The following is a 13039-nucleotide window of genomic DNA, read 5'->3' as shown; positions in this document are numbered from 1 at the left end:
CCTCATTTTGACGGTAGAGGAGGCCATGGACAGACATGTCGGAGTGGGAGTGGTCTGTGGAATTGAAGTGTGTGGCCACAGGGAGATCCCGCCGCTGCTGGAGGACCGAGCGCCGGTGTTTGGCGAAACTGTCTCCCAGTCTGCGGCGGGTCTCCCCAATGTATAAATGGCCACATCGGGAGCACCGGATACAGTATATCACCCCAGTTGACATGCAGGTGAAGTGATGATTCTTCAATTCCACTTCAATTCCACAGACCACTCCCACTCCGGCATGAACATTCAACTCACAGACCTCTGTTGATACCCCTGCCCCCACTTTACCCCATCCCTATCTATAATTTTAGTCTGGTTCTCTTTCTCTCTCTTTTTTCCCCTCACCATAATCTCCCCCCAGCCCTACCTTTCTTTTTCTTTTATTTCCTATAATTCTCCACCTTCCCCCCTAGCCTATTTCCCTTCAGCCTATCACTTCCCAGCTCTTAACTTCATCCCTCCCCCCACTTCTTATCCCCCCTCGACCATCCCATGTTACTTCACGCCTGATGAAGGGTTTCGGCCCGAAACGTCGTCACTACCTCCTCCCATAGATGCTGTCTGGCCTGCTGAGTTCTGCCAGCATTTTGTGTTTTTATTTATTTCCAGCATCTGCAGATTCACTCGTGTTGCCTGGTTATAAGTTCTTGCTTGGTCAGGGCATCAAAGTGTGTGGGGGGAAGGCAGGAGAATGGGGTTGAGAGGGAAAGTAAATCGGCTATGGTGGAGCAGACTTGATGGGCTGAGTGGCTTAATTCTGCTTCTATGTCTTATGGTCTTAGGAGCCGAATTTGGCCATCTACCTTTTGAATCAGCACCGCTAATTGAATCATGGCTGCTCCATTTTCCTGTTGCTAGCTTTGATAATTATATTTAAGAATCTGAACCCATGGCTGGGTGCTGCCGTGTTCAATCTGCCTTGTATGATAGGTTGAATTGTGCTTGGGGAGCAGGATTGCTTCAGGGCTGTTTCTGCATGCCTGTTCTATCGCTATGATTTGAGGCCAAGGTAAGGCTGGATCTGCTCTGATCAGCCTCAACATGTACTCCAGCATGACCTGGGGAGGTGAAATTCAGGTGCAACATTTGGATTCCTTCAGCTTGCTTCGGTGAATTCAATCTCAATTTTGATCTGGGGTTGGCTCTGATGAGGGCGTCAAAGAATGTGGGGAGAAGGCAGGAGAATGGGATTGAGGGAGATAATAAAATCAGCCATGATTGAATAGCAGAGCAGACTTGATGGGCCAAATGGCCTATTTCTGCTCCTTTGTCATAATATCTTATGGTGGTGTCCCAGTAGTCTTGCTTCAGGTAAACTGTGAAGATGGTTCAGTTAGTGGATGTTGCCTAACCCACACTTTGTCCAAGTGACACATCCACCCCTCTTGGTTCATCATTGTCTAAAATCCACGTCCTTCTAATCTCTTTGTGAACTCCTCCCACCCTCCCTCTTTAACTTCCTCCAGTCTTATAATCCTTCAGGACCTCAGCTCTTCTTATGCCAACCCAGTTTTAGTTGGACCTTTGTCATTGGCCCTGCCTTCAGTTGACAAAACTAGTTTTCCTTCCCAAAGCTTTCAGCTTCTCCATTACAGTTTCTCTGACATCCACCCATGTGGCCAGGCTGCCCTAAATCCTCCTCATGACAGATGTTACATTTTGTTTAGTAATAACTGGGGTGTCATGGTAGCGTAATGCTATAAAAGCCCTAGTGATGCGAGTTCAATTCCGCTGCTGTCTGTAAGGTATTTCTATATCCTCATCATGACCACAAGCCTTAAACATAATTAGCGAAAGTCAGCTGCAGGATGTCTTCACTTCTGTTTCTCTGGGTCTATCTCACACTTCGGGTGCTCTGGAGCACCCAGAGGAAACCCACGTGAGAATTTATAACCACAACACCGGGAGGTGCTACAGCTGTGCGGTGGTGACTTTACCAGTTGTACCAATGCACTGCAATTCCATCTGCCAGTTTCTCTCATTGCTTCCCATGACCATGTGGGTTTCCTCCGGGTGCTCCAGTTTCCACCCACATTCCAAAGATGGAGGTCAATTGGCTACATGGGTATAATTAAGCAGAGTGGGCTAGTTGGGCCGGAAAGTTCAAAGTTCAAAAGTGCAAAATAAGTTTATTAAAGTACATATATGGCACCATATACAAACATTTCCTTGTGGGCATACTCAATAAATCGGTAGAATAATAACAATAACAGAATCAATAAAGAAGCACCCAACCAATGCACATAAAAAACAAACAGAAATAAATAATAACAAATAAGCAATACATATCGAGAACATGAAATGAAAGTGAAATGAAATGAAAGTCCTTGAAAGTGAGTCCAAAGGTTGTGGGAACATATCAATGATGGGTCAAGTGAAGATGAGTGAAGTTATCCATTTGGTTCAAGAGCCTGATGGTTGAGGGGTAATACCTGTTCCTGAACCTAGTGGTGTGGGTCCTGAGGCTCCTGTACCTTCTTCCTGATGGCAGCAGTGAGAAAACAGCATGGCTTGGGTGGTGGAAGTCCCTGAAAATGGATGCTGCTTTCCTGGGACAGAGCTCTGTAAAGACGTGTTCAATAGTTGAGAGAGCTTTACCTGTGATGGTCTGGGCTGTATCGGCTACTTCTGTAGGACTTCCTTTCAAGGGAATTGATGTTTCCATGCCAGGCTGTGATGCAGCCACTGAATATCCTCTCCACTACACATTACAGAAGTTTGTCAAAGTTTTGGATGTTACTGATGCCTGTTACTGTGACATATCTCTAAATAAATAATAAAATGTTATCATAATCTTCTTGGGATATGTATTGTATTAAATGCTCTATACCAATGCAAATTGTTCCCAATGGTTAGCCTTTTAGCTATCCCTGAGAGAAACTGGCTGTGTGGGACTCATTCACACCGATGTCCTCATGTGGCTGTGAGCCCAGTGCTCCTAGACTCCACGCACTTACAATACAGAATGGTCATCCACACAAAGATGAAGCAGCATTGAAAGTGATACCTTGATGTTGGAAAATGCTAATGAGCTAGTGACTGCATGGTGTTTGATGAAGACTTATCTAACAAGTGTGGCAGCATTGTAGCGTAGCGGCTAGCGTAAGGCTTTACACTGTCGCTATCTGTAAGAAGTTCATACATTATTCCCGTGGCCGTGAAGTTTTCCTCCGGATGCTCTGATTTCCTCCCACATTGCAAAGACAGATGGATTATGGTTATTAAGTTGTGGTGTTGGAAGCACAGTGACACCTGGGGGCTACCCCCAGCACATCATCGGACTGTATTGGTTGTTGACATAAGTAATGCATTTCACTGTATGTTTTGAAGTTTCAATGTACATGTCTTTATCTTGGGGTCTTGGGGTCTGTGTCCATAGGACGTTCAAAGCAGCTGTGCAGGTTGACTCTGTGGTTAAGAAGGCATACGGTGCATCGGCCTTCATCAGTTGGGGAATTGAATTTAGGAGCCGAGAGGTAATGATGCAGCTATATAGGACCCTGGTCAGACCCCACTTGGAGAACTGTGCTCAGTTCTGGTCGTCTCACTACAGGAAAGATGCGGAAGCCATAGAAAGGGTGCAGAGGAGATTTACAAGGATATTCCCTGAATTGGGGAGCATGAGTTATGAGAATAGGTTGAATGAACTTGGCCTTTTCTCCTTGGAGCGACAGAGGATGAGATGTGACCTGATAGAGGTGTATAAGATGATGAGAGGCATTGATCATATGGATAGTCAGAGGCTTTTTCCCAATGGCTGAAATGGTTGCCACAAGAGGACACAGGTTTAAGGTGCTGGGGAGTAGGTACAGAGGAGATGTCAGGGGTAAGTTTTTTACGCAGAGAGTGGTGAATGCATGGAATGGGCTGCCGGCAACGGTGGTGGAGGCTGATACGATAGGGTCTTTTAAGAGACTTTTGGATAGGTACATGGAGCTTAGAAAAATAGAGGGCTATGCGTAAGCCTAGTAATTTCTAAGGTAGGGATATGTTCGGCACAACTTTGTGGGCCAAAGGGCCTGTATTGTGCTGTAGGTTTTCTATAATCTATCTTTTAAAAATACAAAGACAGGTATCATCTTCCACAGCCTCTGGATATCCTAAAAAATCAACATAGAGCATGATGGAAGATCTCACAACAATACTTTAAAGTTTCAGTGTTTTAAAACAGTGCTTTAAAGAACAACTCTATAAATCTTTGGTTAGATCGCACTTGGAGTTCTGTTCTGGTCACCTCATAATACATTCAGGCAGCATCCTGGTAAATCTCCTCTGCACCCTCTCTAAAGGATGTTGATGCTTTAGAGAAGGTGCAAAGGAATTTACCCGGAGGCTGCCTGGATAGGACAGCATGTCTCATAAGGGAACCTTCTTCCCCTTCACCATCCGAATTCTGAAAGGACAATGAACCTATGAACACCACCTCAGTATTTTTTTTACTTTCTTTTTGCACAACTTACTTAATTTTACTTTACTTAGGTTTAATATCACTGGAATAAGTAAACCTTACTTAGGTTTAATATCACTGGAATATGTAGTGACATTTGTAACGTATATTTCTTAACGTAATTTATAGTTTTTTAAAAATTATGTATTGCAATACACTGCTGCAGCAAAGAAGAATTTCATGACATATACCATTGATGGTTCTGAAAAGATAAGACTTTTCTCTTTGGAGCAAGGGAGGAAGAGAGGTGGCTTGATGGAGGTGAGGTACGGATTGTGTAGATAGCCAGAGCTTTATTTCCAGAGAGAGAATGGTTAATATGGAAGGGCATAATTTTAAGGTGATGAAGGGTCGTATAGGGAGAAACTTAGGATTTTTTTATACACAGGTAAGGTTGGGTGCAGTGGTAGAGCAGATACATTAGGCACATTAAAAGTCTCTGAGATGGGCACATGGGTAATGAGGGAGAGGTCTTGGAGTAGCCACCAGAGGGAAGTGATAGGCAGGTGAGGGGAAGAGAAGGGGTAAGAGGGGAGCCAGAATGGGGAATGGAAAGAGAGGGAAGAAGGAGGAGCAATTTTCTCCAACCCAACAGTATGAACATCGATCCCACCAACTTCTCCCTTTCTTTCCTTTTCCATTTCCCATTCTGGCTCTGCTCTGAACCCCTTCTGTTCACCTGCCTATCACCTGCCTCTGGCGGCCCTCCTCCTTCCCTCTCTCCCATGGTCCACTCTCCTCTCCTATCCGATTCCTTCATCTACAGCCAAGACACTTCATCAGGACCTTTCCTCAGCTCGAAACACTGACTGTTCATTCCTCTCAATAAATGCTGTCTCTTGTGTGTGTTGCTCTGCACTTCCAGCATCTGGAGAATCTCCTTGTTTACCAGGTTCAGGAACAACCATCAAGACTCCTGAACCAGCGTGGATAATTTCACTCATCTCAACTCTGAACTGGTTCCACAGCCTTTAACTCACTTTCAAGAACTCTCCAACATGTTTTTACTTACTTATTCATGATGTGATCATTTATGTATTTGCATAATTTGTCTTCCTTTGCACATTAGGTGTTTGTTTATATATAGCAGGAGTTTCGAAATTGGGGTCCATGGACCCCTCGGCTAATGGCAGGGTTCCATGGCATGAAAACAAGTTGGGAACCCCTGATATAGTTTTTTATAAGCTCTAACTACCTAAAAAAACTGAATCTGAAGGTAGTACATATGTATAACATATATCATAGAGGTACTATGAATTTGATAAAACAGTGATCTTATCATTTCTGGGGGCTTGCTGCATGGAACTCTGTGTTGTCCTCGTACTAGACAGTGATGATATTTCAGAAGTATCTCTTTTGGGTGTCTAAGGGCACAGAAAGCTGTAAAAATGCACATTTTTTCAGTGTGAGAGATTCTTGCACGAACTTTTTACAGTGCCGTTCCCGCATAAAGCTAGCATTCTTTTGAAACAGACTTCTAGGAATCTTACAGAAACTGGCTGACCTAGCCATCACACCAGCAGTAGCAATTTATTTTGGGAAACCTTAGTATAAACCGAGAGGATTGCCAAACCTCCCAAGGAGATACCTTCATTGCTGAGGCCTTGATCGGTAGCATAGCAGTTAGTAGCTGAAACACTCCATCAGGACTCTGATGAATCCTATTACGTTCTGATGAAAGGCCTTGGCCCAAAATGTTGACTGTGTATTCTCTTCCATAGATGCTTCCTGGCTCACTGAATGCCTTCAGTACCTTGTGTGTGCTGATCTGGATTTCCAACAAGCTCTTGTGTTTGTGCTTGTTTAGCAAGTGATTTCTTGACAGATTTATATATTAATTACAGATATAGTATGGAACAGCAACCCAGCTATTCAACTCTAACCTAATTGCAGGACAAATTACAATGTCCAGTTAACCTACCAACCATCTTTGGACTGTGGGTGGAATGCAGGGCACCCAGGGGAAATCCATGCACGCATGCGAAGATCATACAAACATTCTCACAGAGGAAACTAGAATTGAACTCTGAACTTCAACGACCCGAGCTGTAATAGCATTGCACTATCCACTACCCTACCGTGGCTCCCCATTTTCTGCTGGTTCCTTGCATATTCCTGTCTTCCAGTAGTACACATCTAGTAAGGAAAGAGTAGTGGTTTGGAGAAGGAATGGTTGGGAGCGATTGGTTGAGAATATATATCACCCAGCAGATTACTCTTACATCACTAGCAAACACCATCAGTCTTCGTTATTTGCATCAATGGCCTTTTCAATTATAGCTGCCTAGCTTCAGGGCAAGGTACCATTGACAAAATGTACCACAGCAACTATATATCTCTTGCTTCATCACCTCCTTCTGAAACAAAATATGTTCAGATGTTTCATTAACAGGAGAAATGGCTACAATGGAAACTTTGTAGGGTTGCTAGAGTAGCAACACACTTGGCCTTCTTCTACTGGCATGATGAGGCCACTCTCAGGCTGGAGTAGCAATGCCTCATATTCCATCAGGGTAGCCTCCAACCTAACTGCATGAATATTGATTTTGCTAACTTCTGGTAAAATCTGCTCCCTCCCCTTTCTCTCTTCCATTCCCCATCCTGGTTCTATCTCACCCCTTCTCTTCTCCTCATCTGCTCCTCCCTCTGGTGCCCATTCTCTTTCCGTTTCTCCTTTCCACTCTCCTCTCCTATCAGATTCTTTCTTCTTCAGCCTTTTACCTTTTCCACCTATCACCTCCCAGCTTCTCATTCCCTCATCTGGTTTCACCTATTACCTCGCAGCTCGTACTCCTCCTTCTCCCCTCATCATCTTATTCTGGCTTCTTCTCCCTTCCTTTCCAGTCCTGATGAAGGGTCTTGGCCTGAAATGTTGACTGTTTAATAATTTCCATTGATGCTGTCTGATCTGCTGAGTTCCTCCAGCATTTTGTGTGTGTTGCTCAGGATTTCCAGCATCAGCAGAATCTCATGTGTTAATGACAGATTAGTTGCCCATCTGCTGTCATCTACTAAACGTGCATCACTTCTAACCACAGCTTGGGTTGCCCACGTTGCTTGGTCTCTGAGCTGGAGACTTCCTGACAATCTCTCACATTCAATTCTCACTTTCTTCCAAGTGTTCCATCATACAGATCCACCCATTGAATCATAATTTTGCAAATAATTTTCAGTATTGCATATTATTACTATTTTTTTTTACCAACACCCCTGAGAATAAGTAACCTCTGTAAACTTCAGACAGAAATTGCTCACAAGTGTGATACTGGGGAGAGAGAGTGGTATGTTCACAGATAGCACCTCCGTGTTAGCTAGTTACTTTCTATTGAGATTTGCTAATATGTTCACAGTGTCTTATATTACCATCTCCAGTTCAAAGGCACAATCATAATTACACGTGATATACTTCATAAACTGAAAGAAAATATTAGCTCTATAAAACTGAGCTCATCATTCTCAGATTTTCAGCTAGCCTTGAACTCTGCCCGCTGCCTTGTTAACGCAATCTTATTGAAATTTTACAGGCTAGAATCTAGTCAGGGAGTTTGGGGATTAATATAGAGAAGTTCAAACACCCAGAAGTGAGCTACGGGCTGGAATCTAATCAAGGGGTTTGGAGAATTTCTATTGCAGATTGGGAATGGGTATAGGTTGGAATCTAATTATGAGCTTCAAGTGATTCTTATACAGTATGGAATCACAGATACCTAAGAATCATTCACAGGCTAGATTCTAACCGAGGGGTTCAGGGTGTATATAAATAAAATCACAGATACCGAGGAGTTTAATTTAGAATTTTCTAATACAATGGTTATATTTTATTTATTTTCATTTAGAGATACAGCACATTACAGGTTCTACCAGCCCTATAAGCGGAACTGTCCAGCAACCCACTATTTAACCCTAGCCTAATCACAGGACAGTTTCCAATGACCAATTAACCTATTAAATGGTACATCTTTGGACTGTGAGAGGAAACCTGAGCACTTGGAGGAAACCCAAATGCTCACAGGAAGAGGATGCCAGAATTGAACTCCAAGCTCTGACGCCCCAAGCTGTAATAGTGTCGCGCTAGTAACTGTGCAATAATTTAAAGTTAAACGTACCTTGTAAGGACATCAGGAAGCCAAGTGGTTTCAATAGCTCCTCATTCAGAATTGACGACAATAATTTTGTCAATTTGTAGCAAATGATTAAATCCCAAATTAACTCTATGGATTTTTGAATCCGGTTCAACAGACTCAAAGCGGTGGAGAAAATCAGCAGGTCAGGCAGCATTTACAGAGACAAATGAACAGTTGGCGTTTTGGGTTGAGACCCTTCACCAGGACTGGAAAGGAAGTGGGAAGAAGTCAGAATAAAAAGGTGGAGAGGGAAGGGGAATGAGGACCAGCAAGAAGGTGAAAGGTGAAGCCAGGTGGGTGGGAAAGGTAAAGGGTTGGAGAGGAAGGAATCTGATAGGAGAGGAGAGTGGACCGTGGGAGAAAGGGAAGGAGGAGGGGCACCAGGGCAAGGTGATAGAGAGATGAGGAGAAGAGGTAGAAGGATAGAATGGAAAATAGAAATAGAAGAAGAGTGAAGGGGGTGGGGAAAAGTAGAAAGGACAAAAACAAATTACCAGAGGGAGAAATCGATATTCATATTGTCAGGTTGGAGGCTATCCAGACAAAATATGAGGTGTTGCTCCTTCATCCTGAGTGGCCTCATCTTGGCAGAAGAGGAAGCCATGTCAGAATGGGAATGGGGATAGGAATTAAAATGGCTGGCCACTGGGAAATTCCACTTTTTATCAGATGGCGCAAAGGTGCTTGACAAAGTGCTCTCCTAATTTTCAACGGGTCTCACCAATGTAGAGGAGTCCGCGTTGGGAACACCGGACACTGTAATTCACTTGGTTGCTTTGGGCCTTGAATGGAGGCGAGGGAGGAGGGGAATCGGTAGGTGTAGCACTTCCGTCACTTGCAGCGATGGGTGCCAGGAGGGAGATTAGTGGGTAGGGTCGATTGGACAAATGTGTGCTGCTCTGGATTTCCAGCATCTGCAGAATCCCTTGTGTTTATGATTTGAATACAGTTTGTTTGTCTGTTTGTTTCATGTTATTTCCAGTACACATGTGTAGAGGGGGAACAAAATAGTCATTACTCCGGATTCAAAGCAGCACAATAAAGAATGCAACAATAAAAATACAATAAATATAAATACGTAAGATAACTTATATACATAGCAACACACACAAAATGCTGGAGGAACTCAACAGGCCAGGCAGCATCTATGGAAAGAGTGAACAGTCGACATTTTGGGCCGAGACCAGTGGACTTGCCTGTCCACTGTTTACTCTTTTCTTTAGATGCTGAGTTCCTCCAACATTTTGAGTGTATTACTTTGATTTCCAGCATCTGCGCAGATTTTCTCGTTTGTGATTTAACTTATATACATAGATTAATTGTATATCTATAATAACACTAGGCACAGGAGTGTCTGTACATTAGGTGACTGACAGGAAATGATAAAGTAGTGGTGGAGGGGGTGTGGAGGTGTGGGTTAGTGGGTAGGGGTCTTGATCAGCCTTACTGCTTGGGAAAGTAATTATATTTGAGACTTCTGGTCCTGGTGTGAGTGCTACGTGGCCTCCTCTGATGGGAGAGGGACAAACAGTCCATGAGCAGGGTGGGTGGGATCCTTCATCATGCTACTGGCCCTTTTCTGGCACATTTCTGTAAATATGTCCTTGATGACAGGATTAACTAAGGATTTGAAAGACAAAATTAGCGTAATCAATTCTGACCAAGGAGCTATGAAACCCGTTTGGTTTGCTAATGTCTTTACAAGATACGTGTGGCTTTAAATCACTGTGATGTGGTTGATTCCTAATAAATGGGATTGGATATTAAATGCTGACTTTGTCAATGATCTCACTTCCTTTGAAAGAAAAAGATAATGAAGGATTCATTTTGTTTATGTATTGATGTATGTCTTTACGTTTCTACCAAAGGAGAGCCTGCAGGTCACCCTTGGGCAAGGTGTCGAACCTGCTTAGCAAACCCCACACCTGCCCCCACCCCCCGAATCAGGGTCACGTGAGGGTTGGTTGGTTAAACAGCTGATGCCTCTCACAATTCCTGGTTATGTGACAATTGACACCAGGCAGACAATCTCTGGAAAGTATTGATATTGGCTGAACGACACTGCTCAGAAGAAGGCAATGGCAAACACTTCTGTCTAAAAATTTGCTAAGAATAGTCATGGTTATGGATAGACCATGATTACCTTCATCATATGACATGGCGTGTAACGAGCGCATGACAGATGTATGTATATATTGGGGAGTAATTTTCATGTTGAAATCCAAACAAGAACTTTGAGTTAGGTGTCATAGAATGCTACACACAGGCCCTTTGGCCCATCTAGTCCTTGCCGGACTGTTATTCTCCCTAGTCCCATTGACCTCCACCTGGACTATATCCGTCCACAACCCTCCCATTCATGTGGATAAATCATTGCCTGGGAACAATAAAAAGCTATCTGACTAAAACACATGATTCCATAGATACTGGAAATGTTGAGAAACAGGCAGAAAATTCTGCAGGAGCACTGTGAGTCAGGCAGCCTCTATGAAGTTCATGTTTCAGCCGAGACCCTTCATAAGAATGAGAAAGGAAGAGAGCAGATGCCAGACTAATAGATATTGACTCAGCAATTTGTGTTTCTTAACTGATCTGTCTATGGCTGTCCAGTCCAAACCCAACCAGAGCTAGAGGGTAGTACTGCACTCATTTGAGTCAGGGATGATGTTCCCCTAATTGGTTGTCTATTATTCTCTTATGAATACCCGTGCATGACTTTGTTTAATGTGGGGAGGCTGATGCCCAATCAACCACCACACAGCCCAGTCTCCCAGTCTGACCTGACTTGGAAGCATCTGCAGGAACAGAAAAGGAAGGACACGTTGTCCTGCAAGTACATGAGCATTTCAAAGTTCAAAGGTTAAAGCAGTGATCAAGGACTGAAGACGCACTCAGTAACTCAAAGTAAACCGTCCCAAACCGGATAAATTATTGAGCTGACATGATTCAGCTGGACCAAGGACCACTGTGTTGTATCAGAACACACACCCAAACCAACCCCAACCTGACACAAGTGAACAAGAGTCGGCCATTTTGTCCACAAATCTACTCTACATTTATAGATTATAGAACAATACAGGTCCATCAGCCCATGATGTTGTGCAGACTTTTTAACCTACTAGATAAATCTAATGTTTCTCTTCCACAAAATATCCACTTTTCTTTCATCTGTGTCCAACAAAGTCTCTCTTAAATGTCTCTAATGAATCTGCCTCACTACATCACTGTATCAGCGTGTTCCACTCACTGCGTTAAAAAAACTTACCTCTGACATTCTCTTTCTACATTCCTCTAAATTATGCTCTCACGTATTAGTCATTTCCAGCCTGGAAAACGAGCTGGCTATCCACTCGATCTATAATTTATTCATAAGATCAGAATCTCATTTATTATCACTATCATATTATCAAAGTTCAAAGTTAATTGATTATCAAAGTTACATTTTGTGTATGTCACCATATGCACCGTACCACACTGAGATTCACATTGTTACCGGTGTTCTCAGTAGAACAAAGAAGTGCAATAGAATCACTGAAAAACTACACACAAAACTAATAAAACAACCAGTAATATTGAGAACACGAGTTATAGTGTCCTTGAAAGGAGATCATAGGCTGTGTTCAATGTTAAGGTGAGGGAAGTTGTCCCCTCTGGTTCAGGAGCCTGATGGTTGAACTGTTCCTGAAGCTGGTGTTGTGGGACCTAAGAGTCCTGCATTTACTTCCCCATGGTGGTGGTGAGAAAGAGCATGGTCTGGATGGAGGAGATTCGTGAAGGTAGATGGTGTTAATTTGTGGCAGTGCTCCGTGTTCAGTTGGGGGGGGGGGGGGCATTTTCCTGTGATGGGCTGGGCTGCATCCACTACTTTCTGTTCCTGGGCATTGGTGTTTCCCTACCAGGCCGTGATGCAGCCAGTCCAGGATACTCTCCACCATGCATCTATAGAAGTTCAAAGTAAGTTTCAGATGATATGCCAAACCTGTGCAAACCTCTAAGGAAGTAGAGGCGCTGCCATGGACATTTTTGAAATGGGATTTATGTGCTGATCCCAGGATGTGATAACACTCAGGAATATAGTTACTGATCTTCTCCAACTCCGATCCCCAAGTGAGAACTGGCTCATGGACCCAACATTTTTCTATCATTCATGTGCCTAGCTATGAGATTCTTAAAATCCCCTAATGCATCTTCCTCTACCACCGATCACTAGTGGTGAACTCCACTCTCTGACATCTCTCCCCTATACTCGCCTCCAATCTCACCTTAAAATAATGTCCCCTCATGTTAGCCATTTCCGCTCTGGGGAAAAGCCACTGGCTGTTCACTTTACGCTACACCTCTGTGAAGTCACCTCTCATCCTCCCGCTGTCTTCCTCCAGCATCTCGTGTGTTAATGGTGAGTGGAATGGCCTGACAGTGCCCGCCTGGCACC

At 43.6% G+C, this 13039-nt stretch overlaps 1 protein-coding gene across 3 annotated transcripts in view; it reads left to right on the top strand.

Moving 5' to 3' along the window:
- The window catches only part of LOC140740855 (cadherin-11-like), a 249554-nt gene that overhangs the window by 69863 nt on the left and 166652 nt on the right, over positions 1-13039 (top strand). The window lies entirely within an intron of this gene.

Source organism: Hemitrygon akajei, chromosome 17, assembly GCF_048418815.1.
Source record: "Hemitrygon akajei chromosome 17, sHemAka1.3, whole genome shotgun sequence".
NCBI lineage: Eukaryota > Metazoa > Chordata > Chondrichthyes > Myliobatiformes > Dasyatidae > Hemitrygon > Hemitrygon akajei.
The sequence above is the reverse complement of the archived record's forward strand: the minus strand, read 5'-3'. Positions and strand labels throughout refer to the sequence as shown.